General features: G+C 43.5%; 1 protein-coding gene across 1 annotated transcript in view; it reads left to right on the forward strand.

Annotated features, from left to right (window-relative positions):
- Window positions 1-12,368, forward strand: part of AKAP12 (A-kinase anchoring protein 12) — a 103,044-nt gene that overhangs the window by 43,705 nt on the left and 46,971 nt on the right. The gene's annotated exons all lie outside the window — the stretch shown is intronic.

Genomic DNA, 12,368 nt, shown 5'->3' on the forward strand with positions numbered 1-12,368 from the left:
GAGGCAGGTGCTTTGCCCTGTACATCTTACAGGTGCAACAGGTCAAAAGGGAAGAAAGTAACTTGACATTTGTGCTCTGTCATAACACGAGCATATAAGCTTTCCGGGTCTGTATCCTGAGATGTCTAACTTGACAAGAGCCGTAGAGCCTCATCCTACTGGGGCCACAGTCAAATAACCAACCAACAGATGGTAGGTGCTCACTTTTCTGTAAAACCGGGAACTTCAGCAGGTTTGGGAGCTTACGGAGTAACCCGAGTGGGACGTGTTCCCTGTCCTAACACAAGAATCTTTCGAGTTGGGCTGCTTGTGCTTCGTCTTTTCCCCCAGTTGGACACCTCAGTTCAGCCGTAGTTCACTCAAGTAAGATGGATCGTATCCTTGATCCAACATAATAGAAGAAGGATTGTGTTTTCTTAGTTCAGGACAAGTTGGTGGAGGGAAAAAAAAACAGTTCTTCAAGTTCAATGCTTAGAGTTCATTCCTGATTCTATGAGGCTGAGGACTGGCTGGTTCTTAACGAGTGTTAGCACTACCCCCTGAGGAGAGATGGCACACGTGAGTGTGCTGTGGGGACCATCAGGGAAGCCTCATGTCCTACTTCCTCTGCATAGTTTCCACATAGAGGAGGACGCTGGTGATTCAGAGACTTGGCCTAGGATTCCCAGGTTTCTTTCTTTCTTTTTTTTTTTTCTCATTGCATTTAACAACTTCACTGAGAAATAATTGACAGTGTGCAGTTGGATAAATTTCGACACATATCTACCTCTGTCTAACCATCGTCACCATCAAGATAGTGAGCATATCAAACACATCCCCAAATTGCATGCCTCTTTGTAATCTCCCCCTCCTTTCTGTAACTTCTGATCTTCTTTCTGTTACTGTGATCAGTTTGGATTTTCTAGAAATGTATATAAATGGAATATACCACATGTATAATTTTCTCTTGCTTTTTTCACTCAGCATAATTATTTTAAAATTAATCTATGTTGGGACTTCCCTGATGGTCCAGTGGTTAAGACTTCGCCTTCCAGTGTAGGGGGTGCAGGTTTGATCCCTGGTTGGGGAGCTAAGATTGCACATGCCTCCGGGCCAAAAAACCAAAACATAAAACAGAGACGACGTTGTAACAAATTCAGTAAAGACTTTAAAAATGGTCTACATGAAAAAAAAAAAAACTTAAGAAAAAGTAAATAAAATAAAATTAATCCACGTTGTTCAGTTTGGAAGTTGTTTTTTTTTTTTAATTTATTAAATTTATTTTTGGCTGCGTCGGGTCTTTGATGCTGCGTGTGGGCTTTCTCTAGTTGCAGGCAAGCAGAGGTTACTCTTTGTTGCGGTGCGCAGGCTTCTCATTGTGGTGGCTTTTTTTTTTTTTTTTTTTTTTTTTGTGGTACGCGGGCCTCTCACTGTTGTGGCCTCTCCCGTTGCGGAGCACAGGCTCCGGACGCGCGGGCTCGGCGGCCATGGCTCACACGCCCAGCCGCTCCGCAGCATGTGGGATCTTTCCGGACCGGGGCACGAACCTGCCTCCCCTGCATCGGCAGGTGGACTCTCAACCACTGCGCCGCCAGGGAAGCCCGCGGTGGCTTCTCTTATTGGGGAGCACGGGCTCTAGGCTTGTGGGCTTCAGTAGTTGTGGTACGTGGGCTCAGTATTTGTGGCTTGCAGGCTCTAGAGTGCAGGATCAGTAGTTGTGGCTCACGAGTTTAGTTGCTCTGTGACATGTGGGATCTTCCCTGTCCAGGGCTCGAACCCATGTCCCCTGCATTGGCAGGCGGATTCTTAACCACTGTGCCACCAGGGAAGCTCCGAGTTTGGAAGTTTTTTAACAAGTTGTACATATACCGACAATATAACCTAGGTATATAAATATATAAATACCTAGGAAATACACCTAGGTATTTATCCAGGAGGAATGAAAGCATGTATCTAAACAAAGACTTGTACATGAATGTCCACACAGCTTTATTTGCAAGGGGACATCAGGATTTTCCAGGATCATTTGTTGAGAAGACTCTCCTTTCTCCATTAAGTTGCCTCCGTTGTCAAAGATTAGAATTATATCTGTGTGTGTCTATTTTTGGGCAATTTATTCTGTTCCCATGATTTGTTTGTCTATTCTTTCACCAGTACCATACTGTCTTTTGATTACTGTAGTTTTATATTAAGTTAGGTAGTATCAGTCCTCCGACTTAGCTGTCCACACAGGTTTCTTAAGTTGTGTTTATCAAGCACCTCTCTGTCCTAAGTATGATACAGACCTCAATTGTGTGAGGACTCCAAACAATGCAGGTAGGCGTTTCACGTAATGGAATTGTGGTGACCTATCTTCACTCAGTGAATTGCTATCTTGGGTCGGTGGTGCTTTTCATTTCCTTCATCTCAAGCAGAGATCTTATAAATTCCCTTTGCTTGAAATCAGCATGGCTGATCTCCTACCTCACCAGATTTAGAGCTCTTTGTTTTCTTTTACATACTTTCCCAGAGAACCCAGGAGTTTTAATACTTTTTAAAACAACTATAACTTTTTAATGTAGGGGAATATTTGACTGAAATGTTGTGTGTTAAAACATATTGCATTTATCTTTGTGTCTTTACTTATGGCAGATGTTAATGGATGTGGTTCAAAAAGGGTTCTGTGGGCAAGTCACTTGAGAAAATGCTGTAATGATTTGTTCCTTAGAGGTTCAGAATGCACATTCAAGAGTCTCTAAATTCTAATTAAATCTGCTTAACTGTCTAGGTCAGAGTTTCGCAAGCTGATTTTGAGCCCAGAACGCTTCTGAGAGAAGCCTGCTAATACACAGGTGTTGATATACCTCGTATACTGATATTCTTGGATACCAGTTTGAAAAATGCTGATCTTTGAGATTTACAGGCCTAAATTGTAGACACCATTCCTCATAAAATGACTTCACCTGTAGTGGCCAAGTCCCTTGGGATTTAAATAAATAATATGAGAGATATTACTTTCTAAGACACTCAACAATTTGAATATTTGAGTAGAAACATTCAATTGAATTGAAATTTAATTTCGCAGGCTAAAAGCAAACTAGGGACTTTAATGGATATCTCCTAGTTTTCATTCTTTCTCATGTCTAGGGGTGAGCCTGTGTTATTCCTCCTAAAACTATATTAAGTAATTTTCACAAATTTTACTGAAAACTACGAGAAACAGGAAAATTAGTGATTTGGAGACAATGACCAGAGACTGTCTATCTGGTATGTACACCCTTCACCAAGTGGCATTTAAGGACCCTCATGTGCTGTGCAGATAATGTTCCAGAAACTTTCCATAAATAGGGAGCAATGCAATTTCAAAAGCAAAATAAGATTAATCTTTGTATTCTGAACATCAGAATTTTTTCCACTTTGATTAAATTAAATTAATAAAATAAACAGCAGCACAACAAAACTGCTCTCAGCCAGTTAGGTATAAACTTGGTTAAATGTGGCTTTCTGGCCAATAGTTTTACTTCTGGCCGTGGGTTGGGGGATGTTGTCTAGTTGAACAGCACTGTACAGTCAGATTTCTAAGTAAAGACCAGCAGGATAAATTGGTGGTATGTGCAGGGTCAGACAGCTGGACCACTGTTTTCATTGGGTGAGGCTGGAAGGAAGGGGGCCACACTGACTCTGGGTGATGGTGATGAGATGCCGCCCCCTTTTCTGGTCCTTCAAATTAACTCACTCATGTTTAAAGCAAAGTTACCAGCCAGTAAGGTGGTATTTTTGTTTGTCGGTTTTGTTTTGCTGAATATACGAGTGGAAAAAATGTAGCATGAAATTAAAAATAAACAGAGGTTTTCTTTAAAGATCAGAGGCTTCAGGGCACCAGGATTTTAAGATGTGGGGCAGCTGCCACACTGACCGGAGGGTCTGTCCTCCTTTTCAGGAGGAAAACTGGCATCAGAAAGAGATCTCTAAAGGCCAGTTTCTTGGAGACAAGGACTTCTCCGTTTTAGAGGTTGCTAGAAGCACCCCTGACCTGGGGTACATGCTCTTCTCAATTTCATGTGGTTTGAGAGAGCTTTTGGCCCGATGTTTTGACAATACCTCTGAAACTTGATAAGTAGTTCATATTCTGTCTCTCTGAAAAGTTTTGCAAGTTAAAAGTTCTCAATTTTCTTTTATAGATTGCCTAAAATCTTTTTTCAAATTCATAGACTAGAAATATATCTTTCTTAATATTTAAGAATTGCCTTAGCCCTGCTTACTGTATATCTTGAGCTAATTAGAAATTAGATGATTACCAAGGGGTGAAGCATTTTACTGTTTAAAATATAAAAATTTTGAAATTTTCTCGACTGCACTGAGGTTTTCTTGAGTCTACAGATTTCATCGGCTACACCCCAAAATTTAACTCTGTGAGAAGGTTCACGAAAGAAAATTTTATTTTTTCTTTTAATTTTGGAAGATTTCAAAATGTATGCAAGAGTAGAGAATAACAAGTACCCGTCACCTAGCTGCAACTGTAATCAACATTTTGCCAGTCTTATTTTGTCTAACTTCAATTTTTAAATTTTATTTGCCTATTTTAAGACAAATACAAGATATGTCATCTATAGATCCATTATTATATATCTCTAACAGTTGAGGACCTTTTTTTTAATAAATTTATTTTATTTATTTATTTATTTTTGGCTGCGTTGGGTCGTCGTTGCTGCATGCAGGCTTTCTCTAGTTGCGGCGAGCGGGGGCTACTCTTCCTTGTGGTGGGCGTGCTTCTCATTGTGGTGGCTTCTCTTGTTGCAGAGCATGGGCTCTAGGTGCGTGGGCTTCAGTAGTTGTGGCTCGCAGGGTCTAGAGCGCAGGCTCAGTAGTTGTGGTGCACGGACTTAGCTGCTCTGAGGCCTGTGGGATCTTCCCGGACCACGGGTCGAACCCATGTGCCCTGCATTGGCAGGCAGATTCTTAACCACTGCGCCACCAGGGAAGTCCCCAGTTGAGGACTTTATAAAAACCTAACCACGTTATTGTCACTCTTTATAGAATTAACAATAATTTTTTAGAATCTTAAAGAAAATCTTTAAAAAATTATTTTAACAACTGATGTTTTCATACGGTTTTATTTCTGCATCTCAGAGGAGACGTGTCCTTGTGGTAGAGAGGTTTCATATCAAGACACAGCATCTTAAAGCTAACTCGTTGGATAGCATGGCTGTGTAGGGGAAGGCATAGAGGGATTAAAGAATTCAATCCAGTTTGCTCACAACAGTTAGGACTGTTGCCCCTCTAAAATTCTTATAAACACGGACTGCTGATGGAGTCATCAGTTTCCGCCTTTAGCCTCTTATTTTCAGCCTATTTCTAGAAATTTTAAAATACATTGGAAAATGCTTTGCGTGCCTGTGTTTAAATAAAAGGGGGAATGAAATGCTTTCACCATGGTCCTCATGTTTGCCGTTTGGACAGCGTGGCTCTAGAGTGAATATACTGTTTGGAGCTGTGGCTATTGAACATAGTGAGTCTTCAGCCAAAAGGATGGTCAGCTTTTTAGTCGGTGTTGATGGATGGGCTCCCTCACAGCTCCCACGCAGCTCTGGGTGTGGAGGTGTGGATGCGTGGTATGTCATTTACAGCCCCATTCCCACAGCAGCATAAGTTGCTTTTGCTACCTGAGGGTCAAACCAAGCAGGAATCCTAGGCAGAAAAGGCTACCTCTCTCCAGCCATTGTTTTCTCTTCTTGTGACCAAGCAAGGCTACAGCCATTTTACTGTAGGGCTGCCTGAGTCTTGCGCTACAACCCTGTTCAAGTGCCCGTGAGTGGGTGTAGTGAGATGCGGTCCCTGTACACAGATGTCTCATTTTGTTGGATTTCTTATCGTCTCACATCTAATGCTGCCTCCTTCCAAACCCTCCTTGCGGCGGGGGTTGTCGGGGGGGAATAAATCAGGAGTTTGGGATTAACATACACACACTACCAACAAGGACCTACTGTATAGCACAGGGAATTCGACTCAATATTCTGTGATAACCTATATGAGAAAAGAATCTGAAAAAGCTGTATGAGAAAAGAATCTGAAAATGGAATCACTTTGCTGTACACCTGAAACTAACACAACATTGTAAATCAGCTATAATCCAATCACATTAAAAAAAAGAAAGAAAGAAAGAAACCTTCTTTAACACAAACATGAGGACAATTTTTAAAAGGCATCCTTAGTGTGATATAAGGGCTGGAAAAATACTGGAGTCCAAGCTTTGCCTTGATTTGATCAAGTGGACAGACATAAAATGGCTTCTGAGAGCTTTTCCATTTAGAGAGAGAACTTTCCCAAATATTTCATTTGAATCTCAACCAACCTGAAAATAGAGATGGTATTAGTTTCAATTTATAATTGGGAAAATGAGCTCAGAGATAAGGTTCCATGGCTGACAGGAGCCTGACTGTGCTCTGTCTGCTGCTTCCCCTGTACCTTCTAGGGTTAAGAAAAGAACAAAGAAAAGAAAAAACTCAGGTGGCTCCCCTCCATTTAGACCTTTGTATAAACTGCATTGCTTCTCTTCTCCCACCCAGACCATTAGAAAATTAGAAGAAGTCTAATTAGGAGTCTTCACACCAGATGTTCTATTGGGTGCAGAGCTTGGAGGCAACAGGAAGGAAGTCTTGGAGGTTTCATTTTAGAGGGGAAATGGGCACAGGACAATTCATTCCCATTAGATCGCAGTTGTTGACCAAATGGTAGAACAAAAACTGCTAAAACTTACGTTAGTAGTTGACTTATTAGCCACTTAACATGTGTGGGATGAAGCTGCAGTTATTCATTATGGTAGGTGAAAATGAATTCTTACCCCAGCTTACAGAAGAAGAGAGGAGGCTGTGAGAAGCTAAATAATGTTCCCAAGGCCAAAGATCAAGTAGATGGCAGATCAGACCCTGCTCTCCCAGCCGCCTTCTGTTTGCTGACCTGGAATTACCAAGTTTCAGCCTACGACAGTGATAAAACACCAGATGTGAAGTATTTCATCTTGCCCCAGAGCACCCAGCCCTCCGCTCTGCTTCTGAGTCCACCATGTCCTCCACGGTGGAAGAGTGAGTTTGTATGAAAAGTTAGTTTGTATGAAAAGCCTCCTGAAATATGATCTCAGTGTCAAGTTCCTGTCTTAAAGCAGTTCTCGTTTCCCATGAAAATCCATGTGACTGGCAATCGGTGAAGCAGAATTTTCTGAACTCCCAGCCATACTAACAATAAGCAAACTAAGACAGGATAATGTGTGAAGGAAAAGCTTCTCTCCCACCACCCAGTTATAAAAGTAATCAGGTGTATTAGACAAGGAACAGGACACAGAAAAGTAGAAAAACAAAGGATATGAAAAATTCATAGTTCCCTCCCCGACGATTATTTGGTATACTGTGATACTAACAATTTGGTAATATTGTTATCACCACTTATTTAGCTATTTGGGGTATGTTCTTATATATATTTGTAATCATATTGTACCTATAACTGTTTAGTTTGCCTTTTTTTTTCGGTACGCGGGCCTCTCACTGTTGTGGCCTCTCCCGTTGCAGAGCACAGGCTCTGGACGCACAGGCCCAGCGGCCATGGCTCACAGGCCCAGGCGCTCCGCGGCATGTGGGATCTTCCTGGACCGGGGCACGAACCCGTGTCCCCTGCATCGGCAGGCGGACTCTCAACCACTGCGCCACCAGGGAAGCCCCTAGTTTGCTTTTTAAATTTAATATTACAACATAAAATACATCTGTACACTATTACATGTGCTTTGTTGATACCATTTTTTAAAATTAATTAATTAATTTATTTATTGGCTGCGTTGGGTCTTTGTTGCTGTGCACGGGCTTTCTCTAGTTGCAGAGAGTGGGGGCTACTCTTTGTTGCACTGCGCAGGCTTCTCATTGCAGTGGCTTCTCTTGTTGCGGAGCACGGGCTCTAGGTGCACGGACTTCAGTAGTTGTGGCATGCAGCCTCAGTAGTTGTGACTTGCAGGCTCAGTAGTTGTGGCGCACAGGCTTAGTTGCTCCACAGCATGTGGGATCTTCCTGGACCAGGGCTTGAACCCGTGGCCCCTGTACTGGCAGGCGGATTCTTAACCACTGTGCCACCAGGGAAGTCCCTGAAGAGTCTTCTTTATAAGTTCTGTCATGGGATTTAAAATCATTTCCAGATTATCTTTTTTATTCTCATCATTTGTGCATGTGTTCTCCTTATATTGACAAGGTTCTGGTTCCTTCCTGGTTACAGCCACGTAATAGTTCTGCTTCTTGGGTTTTGCTGTTATTGTTGGGACCAGTGGCACTGCTCAGAGCCTCATCTGCTGTGTGGACTGCAGGGCTCTGGCCGCTCCCACCCGTGCTGGTCCTGCAGTGAGATGGTGGAGCCGGGAGCATCACTCTGTGAGGAAATGGTTCGCAGGCTCACCTCCTTTTCCCCCAGCATCCTGACACATGTCAGGAGCTCACCCGTTTTGTTCATGGTTTAGCATGTTCATTAAAGAACTTGATACCCCTACAGCTTACTCTGCAAAGGGGTTCAGAGCAAGTTGTGGGCCGTCCTGTGGAGAAGGAAAGGGGACAGAGACATCGGGTGGCTTTTCTGCCGTGCCTTAGCTACTATTTTGATGTTTTCTGTTGTTGTCCTTAGAGGAATGAGAGGACAACACTGTTGCTGGAAGCATTCAAGATTTTTTTTTTAAAGCTTGTTTAGTTGTAATGTGGTAATGCTTTACGGGAATAAACTCTGGCTGACCCACTCAAGGGAGATAAGCTTGAAAACATTAGGGTTTTGATTTGCTCAAAGGGGGCGTTTACCGTTTTTGAAGCAGAAATCCAGTGGGAAAATAAGTTTCCCGGTGCTAGCTGTGTTTCAGTGCAAAAAGCATGCCTTTGAAGTCTAGTTCTCATCTCAAAAGACCTAACTGTTCATAAAAGTAAGAACAAGGTGGATGGATAAAGCTATGTGACAGGGCTTCCCTGGTGGCGCAGTGGTTGGGAGTCCGCCTGCCGATGCAGGGGACACGGGTTCGTGCCCTGGTCCGGGAAGATCCCACATGCCACAGAGCGACTGGGCCCGTGAGCCATGGCCGCTGAGCCTGCGTGTCCGGAGCCTGTGCTCCGCAACGGGAGAGGCCACAACAGTGAGAGGCCCAAGTACCGCAAAAAAAAAAAAAAAAAAAAGAAGTTATGTGAGGAAGCTTCAGCATGAACGCGTTTGGAAACTTCAATCCTATACCGATTTCCTCCCCTCGCATCTCATCTGGCTCCAGCCCTTCCCACCCCGTGTGTCACTGAGTTGTGTCTGTACATCTTTCAGGGTCTATCTGGGCTTAACTGAAATCCTTGTCTTCTGTGGGTGTCTGAGTTACAGAAAAAAGAGAGAAAGACTGAGGACGAGCCAGATGTGTGTTTAGTGACAAAGAAATGCATCCACAGTGTACGAAGCAATCAGATTATAAAAGCATGTATTCTCCTTTTTTTTTTAATTAATTAATTTATTTTTGGCCGCATTGGTTCTTCGTTGCTGCACGCAGGTTTTCTCTAGTTGCGGCGAGCGGGGGCTACTCTTCGTTGCGGTGCACAGGCCTCTCACTGTGGTGGCTTCTCTTGTTGCGGAGCACGGGCTCTAGGCACGCAGGTTTCAGTAGTTGTGGCACATGGGCTCAGTAGTTGTGGCTCGTGGGCTCTAGAGCGCAGGCTTAGTAGCTGTGGCGCACGGGCTCAGTGGCTCTGCAGCATGTGGGATCTTCCTGCAGGGCTCAAACCCGTGTCCCCTGCACTGGCAGGCAGATTCTGAACCACTGTGCCACCAGGGAAGCCCCCATTTTTGTTTTTTAAAAAAAGAAAGCTTGTGTGCGTGTAAACACATAGAAAAGACAGAAAGAACGTAAACGTTAAGGAACTGCGGGTTAGGTTCCTTGCCATTTGAGGTGACTTTAACGTGCTGATAACTCTCAGAAGCACCTGAACCCTTAACAATAGTATGAATTATTTAGATGGTTGGGAATGGGAGAAAAGGAAAACAAAAACACCATAGATCGGGTTGGCCAAAAAGTGAATTATCCATGTACAAGAACACGTGAGATTTTGTAAAAAGCATCTCTAAGTGAAACACAGAATGGTGGAAGTGTCTGAGGATGGCTGAAAGGAATGACGTCCCATTGTTGTGTGGAGGGCTGGTGTGTCACGGGCTTTGAGTGCTCAAGACATCACTCATGGGTCAGAGCTTGGGCACGCTTGCTGGACCCAGGCTACACATATAATAAAATAAGCTCAAAACTCAGTTTCAGTAATGTCGCTGTCATAAATTGTCACCAAAGCTAAGTCAGTAAGTGCCTTTCTGAGGTAAAAAGACAGTTGCCCTGTGGTCACGGGGAATAACTAACCCACAATTTACTTATCACGCTGACTCTAAAGGGGGCTGGCAGGTGATCTCAAAGACTCATTTTATTTTATATCATCTAATGTAATACATCATTGTATACGTGTAACAATTCTAAAAGAGTAGATGAAAATTTGTGCCGTGTCCTATAGATCCCTCAAGTTTGAAAATACTCAATTTGACTCCTGCTAAAGATGTCTTGGATTTGACAATTCACGAAGAATTGTGAGAAATAGCTCAAGAATTATAGAAACTCTGTAGAACTCTAGACTCTATAATAAAGTTCAGAGTTCTGGGTCCTAAACTAGGAGCACAGTTGACCAACGTTTTTTGACTTGAAATCGAGGTATTAGAATGGCTGTCTTTCATTCCCCTGCTTAGGTTGCCATGCCATGCTATCTGTGTTAAATTTTTTAGGTTTAAGGTTCATTGGTTGACCATGTAGCCCACAAGAATATGCGTTTCCTGCTTTCCCCCACTAGCTCTTCATCACATTATTAATGAAATCTCAGTCTAACTCGTGCGTAAGACTAGTGGAATTTAGTTAAAATACTCCTAAACGTTGACATTTTTGCGGATGAGCATTGTGGGGATATCCCCCTGCCCCATCTCCTGTGCTTTCGTCTTTAGGTTTCATTTAAAACTCCCATCTTTCGTATTTTGGTAAGAGAAGACTTTAAGTGGAAGTGTAATCTGAGCGTCCTTTCTAATACACTGACTCAGCATGGGCATTTTGAATCTGGCTCTCCCATCTGTAGTGAGAGTATTAGACTACAGTGACTGGTATTTCAGAAGGCAGCTTTTGCAGTTGCAGGGCATCTTTGCTGGGAGCAGGGAACAGCCAGGTGAAATCCATTTCAGCACCGTTCGAACCTTCTGGATTGATCGTCTTGAATTGGATCTACTCCCTTCAAGGCTCTGATGGAAGCCTATGGTTTGGCCAGCATGTTCCATTGGCCTGTAAACGGCATGGAATGATGCCAAACAGAGTGTGCAGCTTTGAGATTACTTTGGCATGATCGGGTCTGCGTACTGTGGGATACTATTTAAGGCATTTTGTCATTGTGCGTAGTAACAGGTCCTCCAACACTTTGTTGTGTTGTGGAAAAATCTCCGGGGGCTTCCCTGGTGGTCCAGTGGTTAAGACTCTGCATTCCCAATGGAGGGTGCCCAGGTTCCATCCCTGGTCAGGGAACTAGATCCCGTATGCCTCAGCTAAAGATCCCGCGTGCCGCAAATAAGACCCAGTGCAGCCAAATAAATAAATACTAAGAAAGAAAGAAAGGAAGAAAGGAAGAAGGGAACCATCTGTGTATTAAAAAAAAAAAGAAGAAAAAGAAAAATCTCTGGAAGTAGTTGGTGGTGAGCCCTGGCCTTCAGGCCATGGCTGAGCTGTGGGACCCGTGGCCGGCCAGCCTTCCCCTCTGTAATCACTTTGAGTCTCAGTGTCTTCATCTGTAAAATGGAAACAGTAGCACCTCGCTAAGTTGGTTTTAAGGAAAATGAGAAATGTATGTGGACCATAAAGCATTGTTGAAATCCTTAGGTTCCTAGCGGTTATTATACGATTTTTTTTTTTTTTTTTTTTTGCGGTACGCGGGCCTCTCACTGTTGTGGCCTCTCCCGTTGCGGAGCACAGGCTCCGCACGCGCAGGCTCAGCGGCCATGGCTCACGGGTCCAGCCGCTCTGAGGCATGTGGGATCTTCCCAGACCGGGGCACGAACCCATGTCCCCTGCATCGGCAGGCGGACTCTCAACCACTGCGCCACCAGGGAAGCCCTATTGTACGATTTTTATTTGGTTTAAAACTTTTAACCTATATTCTCAGGATTTAAAAAATTAGGGCATGTCTTAGGAATTCCTTGGCAGTCCAGTGGTTAGGACTCACGCTTTCACTGCTGTGGGCCCGGGGTTCAATCCCTGGTTGGGGAACTAAGATCCTGCAAGCCCTGGGGCGGAAAAAAAAAAAAGACTGGGCATGTCTATGTGTCTACTGTTTTTGCATCTGATGACGTCAATTGCA

This window comes from Stenella coeruleoalba, assembly GCF_951394435.1.
Source record: "Stenella coeruleoalba genome assembly, chromosome: 12".
Taxonomy (NCBI): domain Eukaryota; kingdom Metazoa; phylum Chordata; class Mammalia; order Artiodactyla; family Delphinidae; genus Stenella; species Stenella coeruleoalba.